This window comes from Echeneis naucrates, chromosome 2, assembly GCF_900963305.1.
Source record: "Echeneis naucrates chromosome 2, fEcheNa1.1, whole genome shotgun sequence".
NCBI lineage: Eukaryota > Metazoa > Chordata > Actinopteri > Carangiformes > Echeneidae > Echeneis > Echeneis naucrates.
The window spans coordinates 7,123,908-7,144,817 of record NC_042512.1 but is presented as its reverse complement, the minus strand read 5'-3'; the positions used below and the strand labels follow the sequence as shown (position 1 = coordinate 7,144,817).

Here is a 20,910-nt window from a genome sequence, read left to right as displayed (position 1 = left end):
GTCCATGATGTTAACGTGTGTTAAAATCAGAGAGAATTTACACTCATTCAACTCAAATCCAGGAACATCCCAAACATGACTATTAGTCCTGTCTGAGAGTTTCCTCCACTGACAGCAAACATACTGTATATCCATACTGATCACTGTGATGAGCAGTGCAAGGAGCAGCACAGTGACAACTGTACACATGAGTGGAGAAAGTGAAAAATTACATTCTCCATGTTTTCCTGTAGATCACTGCTGCTGAAAAACTGCTGACATTTTCCAGCTAAAGTCATGTCTCATTATGTAAAGGAACATTCATTGTTTGCTCATGTTTATCTTTCTGCATTCTTCCCTTGATGCATGGGTTCAAATCCCACTTCTGACAGAAGCTGCTTCTCTACTGCTGTAAGGTGTATTTTGTGCTATCCATGTATGAGTCCTTTCTATATACATCATCTAACATTAGTAGCAAGGCACTGCTGGGATTTGAACCCAGGATCTCCTGTTTACAAGACAGGCGCTTTGACCAGCTAAGCCACAGCACCACGTACATGCACTGCAGCTGCAGCTGTTTAAACCTATTTACACCTCTAAACTATTTAAAACTGACTGAATACAGTCCATTGCAGTTAGCTGAGCTGCAGACCAGTCAGGGTGGAAGAAGGCAAGTTGGCAGAAGCAGTGTTCTGCTGGGTAACTTTGGGTCTGAAGAAACTGCTTATCGCCCAACGTGGGGCTCGAACCCACAACCCTGAGATTAAGAGTCTCATGCTCTACCGACTGAGCTGGCTGCTAGAACTGCAAAAAACTTTGAAAAAAATACAGAGTGTTTTTTTATTTCAAGTGTGAACAAGACAAGACCATGATTGCCTTTGGAGCTTCATTAACATTGTGCACTCCAGGGTGGAGGTCATGACAAGAGATGGCATTGTCAGTAACTTGTTTGAGTGACTAAGCAGGAGCAGTTGAGCATTTCATACCATTCATACCATTCATTATAAATGCTGGAGATGCCAGGGATTGAACACGGGGCCTCATACATGCAAAGCATGTGCTCTACCACTGACCTACATCCCCTGCATGGCTGACACCAAGGCTTCTAAGATACTGTGATAGGTGAAGGTTCATTCTGCTGGAATGAACTGTTTCTACACAAGCTGCATGAATGTGACACAGAGCTCATGTTTAAAGTATTTTTCTTCAGTGCTCTTATTGTGTATGGAGCTCTGACTGTTGACATAAGTGCAGGTGACCTAAATTCAGCAGCATCATCAATGTCCTCATCTCATCCAAAAGGCTTCCTCAGACAGATCGGTGTTGAATGAGCTCAGAAGCTATCTGGTTAGCTAATGCTGCCAGCCCATGCAGAGGATGTAGCTCAGTGGTAGAACATGCACTTCCCATGTGTAAGTGTCTATCTACAACATCTCTTGTTTACAAGACAAGACAGCTAAGCCACAGCACCACTCTGAAGGAGATGTATATACAGAGGATCTGGTAATGGAAGTATACTGCAGTTGAGGTTGATGTATACTGCAGTTGAGTAGCTGCTACCTCAGTGACAGCTAACAGGGATCCTAACAAGCGATAAACAATAAACAGACATTTCCAACCGTCATCAAAATTTGTTCTTTAATTAAATGTTCCAGAGCTCAGGCTGTTGGTACACAAACAAAGAAAGGCATACTTGTGGATTCACAAGATGATATCAGGATCTGACCTTTTCCTGTTCCATCAGTAACCATCAAAGGAGATGCTGATTCTGTGATGTCACAAAGGTTCTAATGACATCACAGAGATCAAAGACTCCTCCCACTTTTTCTCATGACCTCCACCATAGAGTGCTGCCTGCTGCAATAATGCTGCCTTTAATAGAAGTTTAGGAACATTTAATTAAAGAATATATTTTGATGAATGGAATGGAATGGATGGAAATTTGGTGACCGACAGCTTTTCACAGAAGACAAACTTTGGTAAGAGTCATAACAGCGTGTGACATGTTCCAGCCGACACTGGTCATTGATTGGCTAATGAACACTCCCCACATACTGATCAACACACCCACCAGCAGAAAAATCAATCAGCAGCCATGATCACTGTGATCATGCCAACGGACCAGTTTCTCTGCAGTCTGTCTCTGAAAACACATCTGTGTCGGTCACTTATTGATACAAATACATACTAAGGCAATAGCCTACCCACTCGTGATGTTACCAACCTGTGATATTGATGATACCCTACAGTATGCAGAGCTACATGATCCTTGCAACAAACATTGTTTGCTGTTCATCATGTCATTTCCTCTGATGACACCTGAACCAAATTCTTGCTGAGACAAAACAGGTCACTAAATCAGTGACAGTCTGTTATACTCCAGTCTGTATTATATTACAGACTACAAACTGCTGTCACCTCAGGACACCATCAGCAGACCCTCAGCTGCATCCTTGTGGTTCCATGGTGTGACGCTTAGCAAGGAAGAAATATTGTCTCTTTTGGAATTGGCATTTGGAATTTTTTTCACCTCTAGTGGCCTCCACCAGAGGACGAAAGAAGGAAAGACATATCTGAGGCCTCTGTTGAGGGATGATGAGTTTACTTTGATTCATTTAAAGTGTGGATAATGTTCTGTCATAAATCCAGCCATGTGAGTTCCCATAACCAGTTTCATTAAAAAAGGACTGTGAGTTTGCACCTTCGCATGCAATGGTGGTATAGTGGTGAGCATAGCTGCCTTCCAAGCAGTTGACCCGGGTTCGATTCCCGGCCATTGCAGTTTACCTTTTGCCAGAGGAAGGTTAGTCTTTTCTCGACATTATTCACAGTCATGGAACTTTGTCTGCATCCATCCAAAGGGAAGCAACATAAAGCCAGAGTGTTCAGGCAACCACAAAAGCTCAAAAGTTTGCCAAAAAATTTGCTGAAAAATTAGCCCATCGACGTGAGCACGCAAAGATTTCCTGATTAGATCGCACAGAGGCTCAAAATTTGCGTGACTTCACATGTGTCTTTCATGAGACATTTTCCAGCTAAAGGTCATGTCTCATAATGTAAAGGAACATTCAGTGTCAGTGTACTGTTATTGTGTATGGAGCTCTGACTGTTGCCAAACGTGCAGGTGACCTAAATTCAGCAGGACAGGCAGCATTATCAATGGCCACTGCCTCATCATAGTCCTTGTAGTAGAAGAGTAGCTGCTGCCTCAGTGACAGCTAACAGGGATCCTAACGAGTGATAAACAACAAACGGACATTTCCAATTGTCATCAAAATGTATTCTTTCATGAAATGTTCCTAAACTTCTATTAAAGGCAGAATTATTGCAGCAGGCAGCACTCTATGGTGGAGGTCATGAGAAAAAGTGGGAGGAGTCTTTGATCTCTGTGATGTCATTAGAACCTTTGTGACATCACAGAATCAGCATCTCCTTTGATGGTTACTGATGGAACAGGAAAAGGTCAGATCCTGATATAATCTTGTGAATCCACAAGTATGCCTTTCTTTGTTTGTGTACCAACAGCCTGACCTCTGGTTCTGACTTGTGTGGCGTTTTGTTTTGATGAACCTCATTATTTACACACAGCACATTCAGGACATTAATGTAATTAATTTATTTTATGCTAAAGAAACTTTGGTAAGAGTCATGATGGTCAGCCACGTATGTTGGGGGTATTTTCAGATCCAGAATACATCCCTGTACATCAGAGTGGTGCTGTGGTTAGGGAAGAAGCTGCATCACCTGAACAGGGACTTGAACCCTGGACCCTCAGATTAAAAGTCTGATGCTTTACCAACTGAGCTACTCAGGCTTCTGACAGGTGCATAATTCAGATGAAGTTAAATTAATTGACTCGGACAAATAGCCCTGTCCCAGCTAGGGGTTGATCCTGCAGGTCATCTCTCTCTCTCTCTGTTTCCTGAAGGCCTCTCTGCCATTTACGAATGAAAATATATTCATAAAAAAACCAACATGTTTCTGTCATATGATGATGAAATCTAAAGGCTCTCTGATCATCACATTGAGAAGTTCATCTGATCTCCACATCTGGTTTGTGATATTTCTTCATATGATAGTGAGGTAAAATGTGTTCACACATAAGCCACCTTTTTGAAAAATATCTGAATTCCAGGAAGACTGACTGCACATCTGAAAAACTCTCTGAAAGGAATTTTAGTCTTTTAAAAGTGTGGGCGGTCAAAAGTCAACCAAAACACATGCAAACAGAGAAAAGACAAGTGTAGAGTTCTTACCTGATCTCTGGGGAATATTTGCTACAGGTGCTGCAGGATGTGGGTCAAGGTGCTGGGTTGATGTTCCAGCATCAGGGGAGACATTGTTGATGGTGCACAACAGTATGGTGGATGTGTGGGCAGAACTGACACTCAGTCAGCTCAGTCAGCAACTCAACGTGAACATGAACCAACTAAGATCAGCTGTTCTGGAACTCGAGAATCATACCCCTAGACCAACAAGCCATTAATTACAATGGAATGGACTCCTGACAAAGTGTTTTGTAAAATTTGTAAATTTGTTTGTCTCTATTCCCCACCAGTGGGGTGGAGCCCACACTTTAAGAACGGCGGCCCTATAAGCATCCAACAGCATCACTGAGTCAGGAGCAGCACAGTGACAACTGTACACATTACTGGAGGAAGAGATAAATGACATTCTGCATCTATTTGAGTCAGTGAGGAAACATGTGAAGAGAAGAAGCTGCTCGTTCTCCTTCAACAGTTTGATCTGAGGAAAAGTCACTTCCTCTTTTCAGGAATCAACTTCTACCATCTGTCCACTAGATGGAGACAACTGAGCATCAACTTAAAAATCCTCCGGTCTTCCATGTGTGAACTATAATACCAGTGAATTAAACAAAGACCGTCCCTGGGTGGGCTCGAACCACCATCCTTTCAGTTAACAGCCGAACGCGCTGACCGATTGCGCCACAGAGACAAGTTGACCAGTTCCTGTTACAGCCTGCTGTTCCAGCTATAATTATCCTAAATGTTGCGCCTTTTTTGTCTCACAGAGATCCTGCCTGTTTGGGAGAGCGTTACATTAAAGATTTAAAGGTCCCTGTTTCAATCCTGGGTTTCAGCAGCTGTTGTGGGTCCTTTTGTTCGCTCCCCCAATTGAACTATTTCAGCACAGCACACAGTAGAAATGACTTCTCATTTTCCAGCCTGGATAGTTTCCTCCTCAACTGTTACCAAACTGTTACCTTAACAGGTGAAGGTTTATTCTGATGGAATGAACTGTTTCTACACAAGCTGCATGAATGTGACACATAGCTCATGTTTAAAGTATTTTTCTTCAGTACTCTTATTGTGTATGGCGCTCTGACTGTTGACATAAATGCAGGTGACCTAAATTCAGCAGCATCATCAATGTCCTCATCTCATCCAAAAGGCTTCCTCAGACAGATCGGTGTTGCAGGAGCTCAGAAGCTATCTGGTTAGCTAATGCTGCCAGACCATGCAGAGGGTGTAGCTCAGTGGTAGAACGTGCACTTCCCATGTATAAGTGTTTCCTATCTGCAACATCTTACATTATGAACGAGACACTGCTGGGATTTGAACCCAGGATCTCCTGTTTATGAGACAGGCGCTTTGACCAGCTAAGCCACAGCACCACTCTGAAGTACATGTATATACAGAGGATCTGGTGATGGAAGTGTAATGTGTATACTGCAGTTGAGGTTGATGGTAAAGTGGTTTGTTTTAATGTAGGACTCTGCATCTACCTGAACCTGTTTGACTCCAGATGTGTATTTTCATTTGGACCCCAGGAAGAGTAGCTGCTGCCTCAGTGACAGCTAACAGGGATCCTAACAAGTGATAAACAAAAAACAGACATTTCCAACCATCATCAAAATGTATTCTTTAATTAAATGTTCCAGAGCTCAGGCTGTTGGTACACAAACAAAGAAAGGCATACTTGTGGATTCACAAGATTATATCAGGATCTGACCTTTTCCTGTTCCATCAGTAACCATCAAAGGGGATGCTGATTCTGTGATGTCACAAAGGTTCTAATGACATCACAGAGATCAAAGACTCCTCCCACTTTTTCTCATGACCTCCACCATAGAGTGCTGCCTGCTGCAATAATGCTGCCTTTAATAGAAGTTTAGGAACATTTCATGAAAGAATATATTTTCTTTCATCTTTCATCTTTCTGGTTCTGACTTTGTTTTGATGAACCTCATTATTTACACACAGCACATTCAGGACATTAATGTAATTAATTTATTTTATGCTAAAGAAACTTTGGTAAGAGTCATGATGGTCAGCCACGTATGTTGGGGGTATTTTCAGATCCAAAATACATCCCTGTACATCAGAGTGGTGCTGTGGTTTAGTTGATCAAAGAGCCTTGTTGCTCAGGTCAGATGTTGTAGAAACAAACTACTTTGGGGTTTTCATTAGCTGTAGGTTACAACGATCAATATTATAGATATGACAGACAAAATTCTCCATGTCTTCCTGTTAATCAGTGCTGCTGAAAAAGTGGGACATCCAGTATGTACATGTAGCAGTATGCATAAATAGCAGAGGATGGTTTCGATCCATCGACCTCTGGGTTATGGGCCCAGCACGCTTCCGCTGCGCCACTCTGCTCAGGGTGCTCAGATTTTCTCTGGAGATTAGTGTAATTTTTAACCGCCACATCCACTTTCTGTCAAAGTGGATGTGATCATCTGGGAAAGATTTTGTGTTTGTCGAAGCACACTTCAGTAATTACAGAAAAGGCTGCTTTAACAACATCAACAGGTTTCAAAGCTATCTCGAGAGAGTTCAAAATAATTCAATTTTTCAATCACCTGTATTTTTCAGTAAAAATCACTTTCCCTGACCGGGAATTGAACCCGGGCCGCGGCAGTGAGAGCGCCAAATCCTAGCCACTAGACCATCAGGGAAAGATACTACCTCGATGCGGCCTCGTATAGTTCTAAACATCATCTCCACGGTGTTGGAAATTACTGAAATAACTGCTCCATATTATCCTGCTTACTACTCAACCAAATTACTGACTAAACTCCTGCAGAAGAAGTTACATGAGGTTATCTCAACAACCTTAAACTTCAATAAAGAGGCACTGCTGGGAAGTTGAATGCTGGCACGCTGTGTTGCGCTTTGTTGAGGTAAAGATACAAATAAAATAATCTAAATTAGCTTTATTTTCAAATGCTTGTATGGTGTGACTGCTCTTGTTCTTTCTGATCACTGGACATCTGATCACTGGATTCAAAGTCCAGAGTGCTAACCATTACACCATGGAACCACAGCTAGTGTCAGCTGATCATGATCATGTCATTGATGGAGCCAAACTGTCTCCACTTCTTATATGGTGAATGTGTGCTTCTGTGTTTTTTTTTCTTTTGCAAGAAAATGTAAAATGTTTACTTCTTCTACGATACAGATACAGACGTTTCAGAGAACAACTGCAGAGATGACTTTCTGCTTAGTTGAGGTGATGAGCAGGAACTCCACTGAGAGTGAAGCACTGCTGGGTTTGGATGCAGGATGTCCTGTTTATAAGACAGACACTTTAAGCAGCTCAGCATCAGTGCTGCCAATTTCTCTTTGAAAATCTGAGTATCCAGTTCCAGAACAGCTGATCTTAGTTGGTTCATGTTCACGTTGAGTTGCACACATGCACAACCTCTATAAAAGGTCTCCTGTCTCCTTTGACTAATGTTTACAGATTTGGGTTCAGGAAAACATGGAGAATGTCATTTATCACAGTATGATCAAATCCCTGTGGTCATGGATTTGATCGCTCTCACCAGCTGACCTTGAGGATAATTCTGACTGGATAGATAATTTTAAGTGGAATAGCAGGCTGCAACTTAGACAGACTAAAGCAACCACCGACGAGGATGGGATTCGAACCCACGCGTGCAGAGCACAATGGATTAGCAGTCCATCGCCTTAACCACTCGGCCACCTCGTCATGTTTGATGACCTCGAAGGCAGATATTTAGGATAATTCTAGCTGGAATAGCAGGCTCATTAGCTGGCTTTCGTTGTCAGGATGGCCGAGCGGTCTAAGGCGCTGCGTTCAGGTCGCAGTCTCCCCTGGAGGCGTGGGTTCAAATCCCACTTCTGACAGAAAGTGCTTTTCTTTCACCTCTACTGCAGCAAGGTGTGTTTGTGGACAAAGTTGTTTTGGCCTACTTTTGACCGCCCAAACTTTTAAAAGACCAAAATTGCTGTGTGTGTTAATGGGGGGTGTAGCTCAGTGGTAGAGTGTTTCACTGCAGATCAAGCGGTCCCCAGTTCAAATCTGGGTGCCCCCTGCCAAACGCTAAGTGTTTTCACATGCAAACACAAACTTTTTCACTGTGATGTTTCTCATTTCAGGATTGCACCAATGGCCACCATCACTTCGATGTGGGATAGATCCTCAGGACAGTGTTGTGCTTTGCTTTACCCTGTTGTCTCTCTGCTAATGAAGCACAGGAAGTACTTATCTTGTCTAACACTGATCTCTCAATTATCCAGTCAGCATAGTCATCCTAGTCATCCTACCAAAAATTCAATTAATTATGGTGGTTGGAAGGTTGGATGTTCTGTAAAAATCTGCATCACATTCATTCTGCCAGTCTCTGATGAGGAAACAGAAGAGTTGATGCTAGCTTTGATAGCACAGTGTCAGCTACACAGTTGCAGTTAGCTGTGTATGAGGCAGCTGAGCTGCAGACTAGTCAGGGTTAAATATTAATTACAGTATTGTGCGACGTACCATGCAATACCATGCGGCCATTTTGATTCACGGAATGACAGAATTTTCAGATGAAACAGTAGCAATGACTCCTTTGGAGTTACCCTGCTGGGCAGTGGGAGGATGGAGCACATCTGGAGGGTCCAGAGTGCCTACAGGACCTGCCAGGTGTTGCCCTCTACACCAGGACAGGGGAGCTCACAAAAAGGAGGTCTACTGATGTGCCAGGAGCTCTACGTCACTGGAGCCTTTTCACCTCCACCAGTTTGTGTCGTGTAATCCAAGAGAATTCCCATACCGGGAGTTGAACCCGGGCCGCCTGGGTGAAAACCAGGAATCCTGACCGCTAGACCATATGGGACATGCGTTCTTATCAGAGATAGGAGAGACATTCTCTGATGGATGCAGCCTCCGCCCACTGTGAGCCCCTCAGCCCCAGAATGGTGGAGAAACAGGAAGGAGGAACGCCCTCGACCAACAGTGGCAAACAGCTGTCTGAGTGAAAAACCTCCCCTTGATGTGTGGATTCAAATCCCACTTCTGACAGAAAGTGCTTTTCTTTCACCTCTACTGCAGCAAGGTGTGTTTGTGGACAAAGTTGTTTTGGCCTACTTTTGACCGCCCAAACTTTTAAAAGACCAAAATTGCTGTGTGTGTTAATGGGGGGTGTAGCTCAGTGGTAGAGTGTTTCACTGCAGATCAAGCGGTCCCCAGTTCAAATCTGGGTGCCCCCTGCCAAACGCTAAGTGTTTTCACATGCAAACACAAACTTTTTCACTGTGATGTTTCTCATTTCAGGATTGCACCAATGGCCACCATCACTTCGATGTGGGATAGATCCTCAGGACAGTGTTGTGCTTTGCTTTACCCTGTTGTCTCTCTGCTAATGAAGCACAGGAAGTACTTATCTTGTCTAACACTGATCTCTCAATTATCCAGTCAGCATAGTCATCCTAGTCATCCTACCAAAAATTCAATTAATTATGGTGGTTGGAAGGTTGGATGTTCTGTAAAAATCTGCATCACATTCATTCTGCCAGTCTCTGATGAGGAAACAGAAGAGTTGATGCTAGCTTTGATAGCACAGTGTCAGCTACACAGTTGCAGTTAGCTGTGTATGAGGCAGCTGAGCTGCAGACTAGTCAGGGTTAAATATTAATTACAGTATTGTGCGACGTACCATGCAATACCATGCGGCCATTTTGATTCACGGAATGACAGAATTTTCAGATGAAACAGTAGCAATGACTCCTTTGGAGTTACCCTGCTGGGCAGTGGGAGGATGGAGCACATCTGGAGGGTCCAGAGTGCCTACAGGACCTGCCAGGTGTTGCCCTCTACACCAGGACAGGGGAGCTCACAAAAAGGAGGTCTACTGATGTGCCAGGAGCTCTACGTCACTGGAGCCTTTTCACCTCCACCAGTTTGTGTCGTGTAATCCAAGAGAATTCCCATACCGGGAGTTGAACCCGGGCCGCCTGGGTGAAAACCAGGAATCCTGACCGCTAGACCATATGGGACATGCGTTCTTATCAGAGATAGGAGAGACATTCTCTGATGGATGCAGCCTCCGCCCACTGTGAGCCCCTCAGCCCCAGAATGGTGGAGAAACAGGAAGGAGGAACGCCCTCGACCAACAGTGGCAAACAGCTGTCTGAGTGAAAAACCTCCCCTTGATGTGTGGATTCAAATCCCACTTCTGACAGAAACTGCTTTTCTTTCACCTCTACTGCTGTCAGGTGTGTTTGGGGACAAAGTTATTTTATGTATATATATATATATAATATATATAATATATATCACATAACAACTAATTACACTTGGATGAATTAAAATTTTATTTTTTTAATTTAACAGTAAGTGAAAACATCAAGAACAAGTGTGCATGTGGAGACGTCCTCTTCCTCTGTGTCCTGGACACTAAAAAGCAGATGAAGCAAAATAGGTGAGAAAAGAAGATGTTCAGTTGTGTCATGGTTCACAACTGCGAACAAACTATGTTACTTCATTACTGTTACTTCATCACATTTTAAATTTTAAAGTTTGGCATATTTCATGAACATTTTGTTGGAGGCAGGTGGAAGGAATTTCAAAAGCCTTGTCACAGTTTCCTGACTTAAGTATTGTAGTTAAGTATTGTAAAAATAACAAGACAACAACCTTCCCTGCCTGGATATTCCAGAAGTGTGAGCAAAGTCCAAGTGAAGCTCCTGCCGGCTATCAGGAGGGATTTAGAAGTAAAACGTCCCCTTCTTCAGCTGTTATGTTTAAAATACAAAGTACTTTTTGAAGTACTTTATGATGTTCCAGTCTGCAGTTCCAGCTAGAATTATTCTAAATGTTGATTGAACCGACTCCTGTCCGCTGTTCTGGAACCAGATACTCAGTATTTCTCCATCTCAGAATAACCTCAGAACCTGTATTTTTCGTTGTTGTTATTATATGGAGCTGTGTGAGGTTGGCTGATTGTGTTATTTGCAGTATCTTGTAAAGTGAAGCAACAGTAACTTTGTGGCTCATGCTGTGCTGAGGAGAAGGGAAATTGGTGATTGACTGCTTTTCACGGGAGACAAACTTTGGTAGCAGTCATGATGGTCAGCCACTTATATTGCGATATTTTCAGATCCTCTGTACATCTTTATCCATCACGGTGGTGCTGTGGCTTAGTTGGTCAAAGCGCCTGTCTAGTAAACAGGAGATCCTGGGTTCAAATCCCAGCAGTGCCTCTTTGTTGAGATAAGGCCATATTAACTTCAAAATTTCATCAGCATACCACCACTTGACTGGGTCCTCATGTAACTGCAGAAGTTCAATTCAATTAAAAGGACACAGCAGTCTGTCTGTTTAAATCCCAGCAGTTCCTTGTGGGTGAAGTCAAATGTTGTTGAAATAAACTACTTTTGGGTTTTCATCAGCTGTAGGTCACAATGATCAATATTAAAAGAAATAAACACTTGAAATATGTCACTGTGTGTAATGATGTCATAAAATATATTATTTTTACTTTCTGAATGGAATAAAATGAATCAAAAAGTGGTTGAATATATTTATCTTATAGCATTTTGAAGGAATGAAATAGTTCTGTTTCATCCCTTTTACAGTGATTAGTAATCTGTCACTGATTCCATTTTAAAGTAACTTCCCCAACACTGTACGACGGTGCTGACTGCTGCAGTAATGCTGCCTTTAATAGAAGTTTAGGAACATTTGATGAAAGAAAACATTTTGATGATGGTTGGAAATGTCTGTCTATTGTTTATCACTTGTTAGGATCCCCGTTAGCTGTCACTGAGGCAGCAGCTACTCTTCCTGGGGTCCAAATGAAAATGCACATCTGCAGTCAAACAGGTTCAGGTAGATGCAGAGTCCTACATTAAAACAAACCACTTTACCATCAACCTCAGCTGCAGTATACACATTACACTTCCATCACCAGATCCTCTGTATATACATGTTCTTCAGAGTGGTTCTGTGGCTTAGCTGGTCAAAGCACCTGTCTGCTGGGTTTGAATCACAGCAGTGCCTTGTTCATAATGTTAGATACTACAGATATAACAAGCTGGCAGTTGAAACTATTTGCCTCTGAAGAGACTTGAGCCTTAATCCAGCAGGTCGGACTGCTCGGCCACTCTACCACCTTCACAGAAGGAATGACATGATGAGAAACCTCAAAGGTTTGGAGGAGAGAAGAGTATGTGACCATGACTGTCCTGTGAGCTTCATTCACAATATGGCATGTCCTCTACCACTGAGCTACATCCTCTTTGGACCTTTACTGAACCACAGAGGCTCTGAGCTGCTGCAGCAGGTGAAAAGACAGAGGTTCCACCGGATCACTGGATTCAAAGTCCAGAGTGCTAACCATTACACCATGGAACAACAGGACTGTTAGTTGATCTTTATCAACGGCACTGGCTCTATTTATTAGAGCTATTTGTTGACTGACAAACACAACAGCAAGCTCTAACTCAGACAGCTACAATTATTCCTTTCTACATAAATGATTTTCTTTGGGGTTGTCCTGCTCAGAAATTCAGTAAAAATGATGATGATTTGCAATTTTAAATAGATTTCTTCAGATCAGCTGCAACAACACAACCCTAATCCCTAATCACTGCAGTTAACAGTCCTCTCACCATATGCTAATGGTCCTCATGAATTTAAGAGGATCGTTGTCTGTTCCTGATGGACTAAATATGTTCTTCATTACAAACCATTACCAAGACCATTGAAACCGCCCGAACAAAGTAGGCAGGGAGCTGTGGGAGTGGTTTCATTCAGGTATAAGATAAATTCAGGTAGAAGCCTGAAAGGGAGTCCATTGGACACGACTGGGAAGTTAATGCAAAGACTCTTGAGGAGAAGATCCTAAGTGAGGTAAAAATGAAAGTTAATGTGACTTAATCAATTCAATTGGTCTCTTTTTCCACTTTCAGTGTGAATTGACAAAAACAACAGTAATTTTTGGAGCTATGTTTTCTTCAGATCTAACCCGGATCACTCCAATCAGAGACACTCATGAAGTCTTTGTGCATAAGTGCTTCTCTTTGGGGTTGTCCTGGTTGGAAATTGGACAAAAAAAAAAAAAAAACGAGGAATGCAATTCTGTCTTTTATTCAATCACCAGGACAAGAAGTTTTATAATTTTATCAATTGGGGGTTAAGAAAGTAGTTTGAAAGTCACAAATGTTACCTTAACTTGAGCACTGACTTGACTGTTGAATTCAGTAAGTGCTACTTGTTGGAGCAGTGCTGACTGACAAAAACAACAACTTCTTCTTAGAATGCAACAATGATCATTTCAAATAAAAAGACGGAAGACTTCCTGTTGTACAAGTGCTTCTCTTTGGGGTTGTCCTGGATGGAATTTGGACAAAAATTAATAAATTTCTTCAGATCAGCTGAATTAGTGCATTTGTCACCAACGTTTCCCCAACTGAAGCACAGACTTGTGTTCTGAGAGCAGTAAGTGCTATTTGTTGGGGTAATGTTGGTGATTTCAGAAGTCAATCACAAGTCAGCAAGTTTTATCAATGATATGGAGGGTGGAGGGTTAAGAAAGTAGTTAGAAAGTCACAAATGTTACCTTAAAGGGCAAATTGCAGGTTAATGACCACATTGAATCAATGTTTAAAAGAATAATATAGGAAATGTTTTGATAAAGTGTCTCATACTGATAATATCCGTATATTTGCAGCACACAAACAGGACTGATGGTCTTTTGTTCCTCAGCTGAAAGGTGAACAAGGTAAAATGTCCACAGCAGAAGTCCTGCGGGGTTTTGTCACCGACAGACTCGCTGCCGCCTCCCGGGAGATCTTAGCGGCCGTGGACAGAATGGTAGCCGGATATGAGGAGGAGGCTTCGGGCTTCAGGCAGGAGATCGACCGGCAGAGGAGCCAGCTGGAGCTGCTGCAGCCCCGAGTCCTGATCCACAAAACGGGTCGGTTGTTTTTATGAGGGAGAAAGGCTGAGGACTGTATTTGGCAGATGTAGAATGAAGCAGCTGGAGGAATAACTGTGTTCATATTGTAGCTAATAAAGAGGATTCATTATTGAATCGTTTCCTCCAGATGTTCAGCAGCTGATGGTGAAAAAAGAGGTTCCTCCTGAGTTCACCTCCAGTCCGGATCCGGAGGATTCAGAGAGTCCAGTCCTTAAACAGGAACAGGAGGAGGACCAGGTACCAGGACTGGAGGAGACCAGGAACCCTTTGAGGCCGTTTCAGGTGAAGAGTGAGGATGAAGAGATGAATGAACCGCCCAGGAGCTGTGATCCACAGAGTCCTCTTCAACCAGATCCAGATCCAGAGGAAGAGGCCTCAGACTCCTCTGATACTGAAATCAGTGAAGATGATTATCATGAAACCAGAGTGGCCCAGTTAGATGTGAAAATAGATGAAGGTGATGTAAATATTAGAAGATGTGACAGCAGTGAAAAACCATTCAGCTGCCATAAGTGTGGGAAAACGTTTAAAAAAAAATGGTATCTGAAGATTCACAAGGTAGTCCACACAGGGGAGAGACTGTTCTGCTGTGATGTTTGTGGGAAAAATTTTTTGCAGAAGGCCCATCTTACGTTTCACATGGTAGTTCACTCAGAAGAGAGACCGTTTGGCTGCTCATTTTGTGGCAAAAGATTTAAGCGACAGGATTCTCTTAAATCACACATGGTAGTCCACACAGGAGAGAGACCCTTCAGCTGTGATGTTTGTGGGAAAAGATTTAAATTTAAGAAAATCCTGAACAAACACATGAAGGTCCACGCAGAAGAGAGACCCTTCAGCTGTGATGTTTGTGGCAAAAAATTTAAACTGAAGGGAATCCTAAAAATACACATGATGGTCCATACAGAAGAGAAACACTTCAGCTGTGATGTTTGTGGGAAAAGATTTAAACTAAAGGGAATGCTTAAATCACACATGGTAGTCCACACAGAAGAGAAACCCTTCAGCTGTGATTTTTGTGGGAAACAATTTAAGCTAAAGAATACAGTTAAACAACATATGAAGGTCCACACAGAAGTGAAACCCTTCAGCTGTGATGTTTATGGGAAAAGATTTAAGCCAAAAAAAAGTCTTAAATTACACATGGAGGTCCATACAGAAGAGAAACCGTTTGGTTGTGATGACTATAAAGAGAAAGACCGAAGCGGCTGACTGCAGGATATTTGCTGGTTGACCAAAAGTAAACTGTAACATATTTGGTCTTTTTTTTTTACTTTTGCTTTGCTGTTTTTTGTCCTCATTCATTTGTGTTTGGGTCAGTGACATGTATACCAGAAAAAAGGGTTTTGTAAAAAATTTAAATAAGAGGCACAAAAAAGGTTGATTTTTGCTCTACTAACTCTCATCTTTATAGAAACATGTTGTTTTTAGATTTTTCATTGGTATCAGAAATTATGTGACAATTTGTTGTATTATGCCTAAAATCATCACATGGCATAACATGAAAATAATTTAAACTGAAAATGGATAATCTCGTTAGCCGGTCTATGACGTTTTCCATTGTATGTTAGCATTAAGCTAATATTGGGTTAAAGTACTTTTAATGCTATTTTAAATATATGAGTGTTCAGTGATTTGTGGTTTTATTCTGTGGATGACAAAGTTACTCTTTCATTTTATTATTCTCACTTTCGGTCGAAAAAAGCCGAGTTCAGTCGAGGAGAGCCGAATCTTCAGAGAATCCGTGCAGACAGGGGGGTTATTTTGATGGACACACCATGAGGCCAATCACATGAGAGGACAAACTGATGTTTTCACAATAATATTCAGCTGGTAAATTGACATAGATATGAAGTTTTTCAGGTGACCAAGAAGAGACGTTTTCTTTGCTCTACAACGTAACTTTGTGAAAATAACATGTCTGTGGTTGTTTTCTGATCCCTCCTTCGTTTCTTCATGTCTTCTGTTTGTGTCTCTCTCTTGGAGTGATGTTGTTACTGAAGCCGACTCTGACCCCTCACTGAGCGGGTCGGTGCGGAGAAACACTCCGTTACCTCCGACAGCTGAGCGGTATCGCTTCTCGGCCTTTTGGCTAAGATCAAGTGTAGTATCTGTTCTTATCAGTTTAATATCTGATACGTCCCCTACCCGGGGACCATATATTAAATAGATTTTTGGAACAGGGAGATGGAATAGGGGCTTGCTCCGTCCACTCCACGCATCGACCTGGTATTGCAGTATCTCCAGGAACGGTGCACTCCCTCTGTGTGTTCAATACAAGTCCTGTTCAGCTCAACATCACCTTAAACACATGATGTTGTCTTCATGTGTGTAACGCTGAGTGTACAGAGTGTTCATGTTCAGTTTATGGTTTTAGAATCAGTGATGCATTCATGTAGAAACATCAGTTTAATGTTGCTGATTTCATCAGGTTATATTCTGCTGACCAGACTGAATCAATAAAGTTTTGTTTCAACACGTCATCGTTTAAATGTTGGTTGTATTTTGCATTTGTCAGCTGAATCCACAGAGTGACTGAAATGATGAAGTAAATCCAGGAAAGGAAAAACATTTGGCTCTGAATCTCAATGTAGATTTGAACAAAGAGCTCCAGCTGAAGAAAACAATGCTGTCTGTTTCCAGATGATGAAGAACTCAGTTCTCAGTTGATGCTCAGTTATCTCCATCTAGTGGACAGATGGTAGAAGTTGATTCCTGAAAAGAGGAAGTGACTTTTCCTCAGATCAAACTGTTGAAGGAGAACGAGCAGCTTCTTCCTCACTGACTCACTCAACTTCTGTCTCCTGGGTTTGGATTTGAGCCTCTTTCTCAGGAGCACACACAGAAAAAATAAGATTTTCTATTCCAACAATATACGTGATGTCGCCTGAACAGGGACTTGAACCCTGGACCCTCAGATTAAAAGTCTGATGCTCTAGGTGTAGCCGTAGGTTACAACCATCAATATTATACATATGACAGACAACATTCTACATGTTTTCCTGTTAATCAGTGCTGCTGATAAACTCATGTCTCATGATGGGACATCCAGTGTGTATAAACAGCAGAGGATGGTTTTGACCTCTCAACCTCTGGGTTATGGGCCCAGCACGCTTCCACTGCACCACTCTGCTTGCTGCATTCAGGTTGTAGTGTCAAAGCAGCTGTGGTGGTTAAAAGGTACTGAGATTTCCACCTGCAGTGTATCAAATGACCACGAGGGGGCAGCTTGGAGAATGAAGTCAGAGCTTCCTGAAGAGCATCAGACTTTTAATCTGAGGATCCAGGGTTCAAGTCCCTGTTCAGGCAATGCAGCTTCTTCCCAATGGCTGTTTTTTTGTCATCACATGTACATTTGTGTTCAGTCAGTAATTTGGTAGGATGACTACACAGGATAAATCACTCCAAGCTGAGTGGATATGTGGGATAGATCCTCAGGACAGTTTTGTGCTTTGCTTTACCGTGTTGTTTCTCTGCAAGCCTTTGATGGAAGTTCAGTCCACAAAATGGTTGTATCAAATCTTCATCAAGTTAGAGCGTGGTGCTAATAACACCACAGTCATGGATTTGTGACGAATGTGGGCATCGATCCAGCTCCCTCTCACATGCATGTCAAGGGCTCGTTGGTCTAGGGGTATGATTCTCCCTTTGGGTGCGAGCCATTCACATAATGTGTCCAATAATCTGCACCCCTGTTCAACTACCTTAAGTATAGTATTAGGCAGAATGTTAGGTATCTACAATTAAGGAAGGAAAGTCTGACAAGATCACAAGATTATATCAGGATCTGACCTTTTCCTGTTCCATCAGTAACCATCAAAGGAGATGCTGATTCTGTGATGTCACAAAAGTTCTCATAACATCAAAGAGATCAAAGACTCCTCCCATTTTTTTGTCATGACCTCCACAGTAGAGTGCCCTCTGTTAATAAAGCTCAAAAGACAATCATGGTCCTGCCAGATACCTTTGAGTTCTGCAGACAGAAGCAACAACAAAACTGGAACTATTTGGACTGAACTGGATTTGAAACCTTCACTGTCACCACCCACCACTGCCAGTTTGTTTCTTGTCAATGAAAACTAATCAGCTAATTCAGGCATTTTTCATCTCCCTGTGAACAAAAGTTATAGAAGCCAGTGAAAGACGATACCAACACCAGGTGGGCTGAAATGAGAAACATCACAGTCAACCAAAGTTCATGCTTGCGTATGAAAACATGCAGGTTTGGCAGGGGACACCCAAAAACTGGGGACCTCTTGACCTGCAGTCAAATGGCCACGCCGTTGATGTGACATTATGTTACGGCTTCAGCTGGCGTCTTCACTGTGGCAAGTGTCTTGTCAAGATCCTTCAAGTAACACAACCAGACAGCAAACTTCACACTGTCATTCATCTGTCGTTCATAACATAACAGCTGGCATTGTGCACCATGCAGGGGATGTAGCTCAGTGGTAGAGTGCATGCTTTGCATGTATGAGGCCCCGAGGCCCCCGTCATCTCCAGCGTTGATAATGAAGCATGGGAAGTCTTTATCTTGTGCAACACCCTGATCTCTCAACTATCCACGCAGCTTGGAGCAATTTATCCTGTGTAGTCATCCTACCAAATTACCAAAGTGAACACAAGTGTACATGTGATGACAAAACAGCAGCCATTGAAGTCCACTTAAAGGCAAACTCCTAATGTTTTGGCCTCTTTTTTTAAACTCACGTCAAAACATCATAATGAAGTTACGTCAAGTACATATAGAGCAGGTCTAGACCAAACTCTTATTAAAATTATTTTGAGAGCCGTGGTGAGGAGGGGTTCCAGGTCAGTATCTGGAGGATTTTGCAGATGATGTGCTCCTTTCAGCACCATCAGCCTGAGAACGACAGCACTCATTGGATCGGTTCACAGCAGAGTGTGAAGCAGCAGTGGAGCAGTGGAAGAGTGCTGGGCCCAAAACCCACCTCTGCTGAGGCAGTGATACAAATAACAAACTACATTCTATATTGATCAATTTGCTGATCACTGCCACTACATGTTGATGTTATTACAGTTGCACTCTCCTCTCACCAGAACCATTAAATATGGTATAACCTGTAACACATAACTGTCCAACCACGAAGGGACTCGAACCCTCAGTCTTCTGATCCGAAGTCAGACGCCTTGTCCATTAGGCCACGTGGTCACTGGGCCATGGTGATGTCCCATTGTCAGAATCAGTCAGTTCTTTCTCTTGGCATGATAACACTGTGAGAGATGTGCATTTGAATGCCTTCACTGTGGGACTTTGGAGAAGTGGATGGTGAACAGAACATCCTGCATTAGTGGGCTCAATAGCTCAGCTCAATTCAGCTCAGTTCAATCCCGAGTTTCGGCATCAGAGGTGGTACCTGAGTGAGGTGCAAGCTCAGGTTTCTTTGACCTACATTTCCAATGTTCTCCCTCCTCTTTCAACCACACCATGAAATATTGTGAGGTTGATGCATCAGGCTGACTGCTTGTGTGTCCAAAAGGCTGTCAAACACATCTTTCTTCCATTTTCTCCTCCAAACGTTTGTACACAGTTTTGATTTCCCATAATGTCATATGTGTGTCATTTTTGCAGTGAAGTATTTAATTAAATGTAAAACTGTTATAAACGGAGTGTTGCATTAGTGGCCACCATCACTTCAAGTAACCCAAATGGGAAAGATCCTTATCGACAGCATTGTTGTGCTGGCGGTCTGTTCCCCTGAGGTTAGTCTGTGTTGTGCAGGGTGCGTAATTCAGGCATTTCTGTCTCCCTGTGAACAAAAGTTACAGAAGGCAGTGAAAGATAATACCAACACCAGGTGCACTGAAATGAGAAACATCACAGACAAACAGAGTTTGTGTTTGCATATGAAAACATGTAGTTTGGCAGGGGGCACCCAGATTTGAACTGGGGACCTCTTGATCTGCAGTCAAAGGCTCTACCACTGAGCTACACCCCCCATAAACACACACAGCCCATCACTGCAGATCAGCAGGTCTGACTGAAAACATACTGTAAAGTCTGAACCACAGCACTGCTGGGGTTTGAATTCTTTGGGTGCGAGAGGTCCTGGGTTCAAATCCTGGACGAGCCCTTATGTTATTTCGCCAATATCAGTTGCTGACCATCATGACTCTTACCAAAGTTTGTGTCCTGTGCAAAGCGGTCAATCACCAAATTTCCGCCTGCGCAACAACCACTAAATTACTGTTTCTCTTGTCTTGTCCAGAGATTGCAACTAAAAGCTGTAACAGCTGAGAGTGAAGCACTGCTGGGGTTTGAATGCAGGATGTCCTGTTTACCAAAAGCCTCCAAAGCCCACTCAGGGACCTGCTGTTTTTAGTTCACTTGTTGCTGTGTTCCAACAAAGAGCTAAAGTCTTGTGGAGAATGTGGGCATCGATCCCACTACCTCTCACATGCTAAGCGAGCGCTCTACCATTTGAGCTAATTCCCCAGCCATCACCCCCATGTTCTCGAAACAAACCCAAAGTGAATATGATATATATACATATAATATAATGTATATTATTATATTATAAATATAATATATATTAAATAATGGCAGAGAGAGAGATGACCTGGCAGTGGTGGGATTTGAACCCACGCCAAGAAACTGGAGCCTGAATACAGCACACCTGTGTCACCTGTGAGAAAGCTCAAAGCTGTGTCCAAAGGTTTGGAGGAGTGAATGGCAAAAAGATGTCTTTGAAGCCATTTGGACACACAAGCAGTCAGCGTGCAGCATTCAACCT

At 42.6% G+C, this 20,910-nt stretch overlaps 18 non-coding genes across 18 annotated transcripts; 6 read left to right on the top strand and 12 right to left on the bottom strand.

The window, feature by feature from the left end:
• Window positions 1-456: 456 nt before the first annotated feature.
• Window positions 457-530, bottom strand: trnat-ugu (transfer RNA threonine (anticodon UGU)). The gene has a single exon. It is a non-coding gene; the product is annotated as a tRNA-Thr (tRNA).
• Window positions 531-2,688: 2,158 nt separating this feature from the next.
• On the top strand, window positions 2,689-2,760 carry trnag-ucc (transfer RNA glycine (anticodon UCC)). The gene has a single exon. It is a non-coding gene; the product is annotated as a tRNA-Gly (tRNA).
• Window positions 2,761-3,720: 960 nt separating this feature from the next.
• Window positions 3,721-3,793, bottom strand: trnak-uuu (transfer RNA lysine (anticodon UUU)). Its single transcript has one exon. It is a non-coding gene; the product is annotated as a tRNA-Lys (tRNA).
• A 1,068-nt stretch (window positions 3,794-4,861) lies between these two features.
• On the bottom strand, window positions 4,862-4,935 carry trnan-guu (transfer RNA asparagine (anticodon GUU)). The gene has a single exon. It is a non-coding gene; the product is annotated as a tRNA-Asn (tRNA).
• A 605-nt stretch (window positions 4,936-5,540) lies between these two features.
• On the bottom strand, window positions 5,541-5,614 carry trnam-cau (transfer RNA methionine (anticodon CAU)). The gene has a single exon. It is a non-coding gene; the product is annotated as a tRNA-Met (tRNA).
• Window positions 5,615-6,530: 916 nt separating this feature from the next.
• Window positions 6,531-6,602, bottom strand: trnam-cau (transfer RNA methionine (anticodon CAU)). The gene has a single exon. It is a non-coding gene; the product is annotated as a tRNA-Met (tRNA).
• A 227-nt stretch (window positions 6,603-6,829) lies between these two features.
• trnae-cuc (transfer RNA glutamic acid (anticodon CUC)) lies at window positions 6,830-6,901 on the bottom strand. Its single transcript has one exon. It is a non-coding gene; the product is annotated as a tRNA-Glu (tRNA).
• Window positions 6,902-7,856: 955 nt separating this feature from the next.
• On the bottom strand, window positions 7,857-7,938 carry trnas-gcu (transfer RNA serine (anticodon GCU)). The gene has a single exon. It is a non-coding gene; the product is annotated as a tRNA-Ser (tRNA).
• Window positions 7,939-8,013: 75 nt separating this feature from the next.
• trnal-cag (transfer RNA leucine (anticodon CAG)) lies at window positions 8,014-8,096 on the top strand. Its single transcript has one exon. It is a non-coding gene; the product is annotated as a tRNA-Leu (tRNA).
• A 116-nt stretch (window positions 8,097-8,212) lies between these two features.
• On the top strand, window positions 8,213-8,284 carry trnac-gca (transfer RNA cysteine (anticodon GCA)). Its single transcript has one exon. It is a non-coding gene; the product is annotated as a tRNA-Cys (tRNA).
• Window positions 8,285-8,998: 714 nt separating this feature from the next.
• On the bottom strand, window positions 8,999-9,070 carry trnae-uuc (transfer RNA glutamic acid (anticodon UUC)). Its single transcript has one exon. It is a non-coding gene; the product is annotated as a tRNA-Glu (tRNA).
• A 301-nt stretch (window positions 9,071-9,371) lies between these two features.
• trnac-gca (transfer RNA cysteine (anticodon GCA)) lies at window positions 9,372-9,443 on the top strand. Its single transcript has one exon. It is a non-coding gene; the product is annotated as a tRNA-Cys (tRNA).
• Window positions 9,444-10,157: 714 nt separating this feature from the next.
• On the bottom strand, window positions 10,158-10,229 carry trnae-uuc (transfer RNA glutamic acid (anticodon UUC)). Its single transcript has one exon. It is a non-coding gene; the product is annotated as a tRNA-Glu (tRNA).
• A 1,132-nt stretch (window positions 10,230-11,361) lies between these two features.
• trnat-agu (transfer RNA threonine (anticodon AGU)) lies at window positions 11,362-11,435 on the top strand. Its single transcript has one exon. It is a non-coding gene; the product is annotated as a tRNA-Thr (tRNA).
• A 4,792-nt stretch (window positions 11,436-16,227) lies between these two features.
• Window positions 16,228-16,418, top strand: LOC115058555 (U2 spliceosomal RNA). The gene has a single exon (XR_003842110.1). It is a non-coding gene; the product is annotated as a U2 spliceosomal RNA (small nuclear RNA).
• Window positions 16,419-19,255: 2,837 nt separating this feature from the next.
• trnar-ucg (transfer RNA arginine (anticodon UCG)) lies at window positions 19,256-19,328 on the bottom strand. Its single transcript has one exon. It is a non-coding gene; the product is annotated as a tRNA-Arg (tRNA).
• A 715-nt stretch (window positions 19,329-20,043) lies between these two features.
• On the bottom strand, window positions 20,044-20,115 carry trnac-gca (transfer RNA cysteine (anticodon GCA)). Its single transcript has one exon. It is a non-coding gene; the product is annotated as a tRNA-Cys (tRNA).
• Window positions 20,116-20,539: 424 nt separating this feature from the next.
• trnaa-agc (transfer RNA alanine (anticodon AGC)) lies at window positions 20,540-20,612 on the bottom strand. Its single transcript has one exon. It is a non-coding gene; the product is annotated as a tRNA-Ala (tRNA).
• Between the last annotated feature and the right edge of the window lie 298 nt (window positions 20,613-20,910).